Source organism: Ambystoma mexicanum, chromosome 7q, assembly GCF_040938575.1.
Source record: "Ambystoma mexicanum isolate Mex_15411 chromosome 7q, UKY_AmexF1_1, whole genome shotgun sequence".
NCBI classification, from domain to species: domain Eukaryota; kingdom Metazoa; phylum Chordata; class Amphibia; order Caudata; family Ambystomatidae; genus Ambystoma; species Ambystoma mexicanum.
In genome coordinates, this window is record NC_090941.1 from 836,586,581 (window position 1) to 836,590,275 (window position 3,695).

Below are 3,695 nucleotides of genomic sequence, written 5' to 3' on the forward strand. Positions count from 1 at the left end.
AAGCAGAAGTCGACGTCTGATTCACCTCCTGTAGCAGTATTTCATTAGTCAAATTTGGAGAAGCGTTCTGAGCTGCTTTTTGGATTTCAGTTATATGAGCGTGAGGCACTTCTTCCAATATCAGGGGCACAGGATACTGGGCCTCTTTACTCAAAATGTAGGAACCCTATACAACAGGTGAACCCAGACTTTGTTTTTTATGGGGGGTCTGTGTTACAATTGTGTTAATATAGCAATGAGGGAAATAAAGGAGGAGGAACACAGGCTGCTTCCTACTCCCGCATTGTGTGAACAGAGACATACATTACTCAATCTCTAAACCAAGCTTCAGCCCACAGATTTTGCGGGCAAAAACAACTTCATAGATATGAATTCATAGGAGCCCACAGGGAGCAGAGTATTTTATTAACCTGTCTTCATTGGGTTCCTATTTATCAAAATGTAAAAAAGTATAAAAACGTGACTCACTGTTTGAGGCACCACTTCACATACAAAACAGTTGTAACATATGACATCTATTCTAAACATATACCTATGTATATACAATTTTAAAATGTATCACAAACATTGGGTAGGTGAAATGCCACTTAAATCACATATCCTTCTTTCTGTATCATTCAAGTATCTGAACACTTTCAGAAATAATATTTTTTTTTGAGGTTATTGCTTAACCTATCTCCTCTCAGGGATACTACTAGGCAGTGGATGTAGCTGCAAGATTATCGTGTCAACGCGGTGCGTTTTGGACCCTGTGGCGTGAGATAGACCGCATCCATCCGTGATCTTCTCCTTTAGTGGTGCCGGGCCTTCATCAGGATGGGGAATTAGTTTTCTATCGGGCTTCTGTAGTTTTTTAACCCATGTGATACTTCTCTTCTTTCTAAAGAAATGGAAAAAAACACTTAGGACTAGGCCAAAGGTTCATAGTTTGTCAGGAAAATGTATCCAAAATGCTCATATGGCATATGAAGCATGTGGTTTCATGAAACACACATCACTCACCTTAATATGGTGAGCAAAGCAGGGACAGAGGGAAGCTACTCATTGATTACAGCCGACTGTTATGGCCTGTGAAATACAATTAACATGGGACATATCCTTAGCCTCAAAGGACTGGGAAGGTAGCTTACGACTATGCATGCATGGTCAATTTCTAAATTGTATATATACACCTCTTGTAATCCTGATACCCGGATACCAGATTTTTGCCAAATATCAGGTAGGTATCGTTGATCAGCCTGAGGTTCTAGTCACTCGGGTCTCGTTGTTACTAGAGATGCTCCTCAAGTGACCTGTAAACAAACAGGAAACGGGAGCTTGTTAGGACCGATCGATTTGGTCTTTTAGTGCAACTCGCATCGGTGGCAATATCTTTTGCCGGTGTCTTTTGACAATCTTTTGCCAGTCCTGCGCAATCGTTCTATGTAACGGGCTGGCATTGCAACAATGCTGCTGCAAGAGTGGAAGGAGACGGAGAGACAGAGAGGGGGCGCGGAGCGGACATGGGCTATTACACTTACTCATGTATATCATCCTCTGTTGTTCGCAATGCCCCTTGGTCACTTTCTATTATCTTGGCTGTGTTTGTCCTCGGTCTGCGCAAGCTCAAAAAGGGAGAGCCACCCAGTTCTGAGTTTTTTTATATTGTTTTGATGTGTGGTTCGTCCACGTGATCATCGGTCACCTGATGTTAAAAGTATGCGACTGATCATGAAAACTTGGGAAATTGAGTTTTTCACTGCTACTTGCACACGCCCATTCGTTTTAAGGTAAAAGACGTGTTATAGATCAAGGATACTGATCTTACTTCCTTAATTGAAGGATGACGTATTCCTAGTGCACATAATACCAAAAACCGTGTGACCGCCTGTGTCAGAGTCGAATTTTCACAACATAGTATAACATTGTTATCTCTCCTGGCTCGCAGGGCCCAGCCAGGAGAACGCCAGATAGCCACGGCAGTCGGGCAGGCTCCTCCTACTTCTTCATGGCGAACACGCCACCTTCAGTACAGGGCACGGAGGCCCTCACTCCTCGTCCCCAATGTTATGTCCTGACCTGGGGGCACCCAGGCCAGGCGAACCTAGACTGGGGGCACCCAGTAGGCACGGGGACTGCGATCACGCAGTGTGCATCCAGGCAGGGATCACCCTGCTTATGTCAGGAATCACCCAACATGGCATCACATCTGGAGGCAGACATCTCCGGACTGGGGGCACCCAGTCAGCCCATGAGCACACAGGCTCCTCCATAGCCTGAGGGGCCCAGCAGGGGCACCGGCTTCCACATGGTAGAGTTGCCCAGCAGGGACTCTACTGGAATGGCAGACAGCCATGGGAGACAGTGTTGCCTGGCAGGGGCGCTGTCATGGTGAAGGGCCTGGCAGCGCGGCAGGCCCTCAGCCAGCTACGCAGCACCAGCATGGTGCTGCACAATAAAGACACCGCACACCAGGTTGATGACTCTGAAGACTAAAGAGCGGGAGACCGCCCATTCTTTTTTTTTTATTGAGTACAGGCACGTGGTTACTGCCATGAGCTCCTGGGAGCTACCAAGCTTCCCAGGAGGGGTGACACATTACACTTGTGACTGCCATATCTCACTGCATTGGCATGCAGTCCCCATCATTGTGTGGGATGTCCAAATGTTGGGCAAGTAAAAAGGAAGTGAAGTTGGATAAAAAGACGTGGCGTTTGGGGGAGAAGGAAAAAGACACAAAAAATGTGTAACTTGAAGCTCCTTGCACTGCGTGAAGTCGCTCTATATGTAGGAGTATTACAACGGAGACGAAGGGACGATATCTGTGCTATCACTTGGAACATCAGTGAACTTGCGCAGTCACAGTGCTTGTGCTATGTGGGCATAGATTGCATTTCGAATCGCTGTTGCGCCCAAGCTGTATCTGTTGGGGGCCTACCTCGGATCACAGGGCAGGCCCCTGTGGATGTCGGGAGCACCCGACACGGACCCTCAGTGCGGCGTTCACGCCTCAGACAAAGGAGTGGGGATCGCCCCACTTGCTCCAGATCACCGGAGCAACCCACATGGCTGGGGTCACCCAGCACATGGCCGCCCCGGCTATGGGGGCACCCAGGACGGGGTGGCCACATTCAGCCATGTTCACATGGCTAAGCGGCAGAGAGGGCGGCGTTGCCCAGCAGGGGCGCCGACCTCGTGGAGGGCCCCGTACCTGGGCCTACTCCACGCGGTGCTGCACCAGCAGGGTGCACTCTGAGGAACGACACTGGAGTCAGCTTAGTGTCGCCTCACGAGCCCGAAACAGCCCATTCTTTTTATTAACTTGGTCACATGGTTCCCCCATGTGACCAAGACGCCAACACTGGGGGATACCATGTCTCCCAACCGTGGTGACATGCAACAGTATGTAGTACTGTATGGCATAGACATACAGGTCTGTCCAGTGCGGGAAAATGAAAAGAATGTACTGGGGGATCCCTCTGCTCCTTGGCGGGGCAGGTCTGTGGGGAGCAGGGGCGTGTGCCCAGCCATGTCAGCAACACAACATCTCCTTATAGAACCCAATCCTGGTGATTTTCTTTAAAAAAAAGCAAGAGCATTATGGGAACACAGGAATGGCTACAATTTTAAACATGGCTTACAGTGATTAAGTAAGAAACCTTTTTGAGCAAATATTGGATTTTGGACTGCGGTTTGCTCACAATACTCCCCCTAAC

General features: G+C 48.5%; 1 long non-coding RNA gene across 1 annotated transcript; it reads right to left on the reverse strand.

Annotated features, from left to right (window-relative positions):
- Window positions 1–372: 372 nt before the first annotated feature.
- On the reverse strand, window positions 373–1,650 carry LOC138528718 (uncharacterized). The gene is made up of 4 exons (XR_011284214.1): window positions 1,521–1,650; window positions 1,173–1,292; window positions 1,003–1,068; window positions 373–880 (listed from the first exon to the last, which is right to left on the reverse strand). It is a non-coding gene; the product is annotated as an uncharacterized lncRNA (long non-coding RNA).
- Window positions 1,651–3,695: the final 2,045 nt, after the last annotated feature.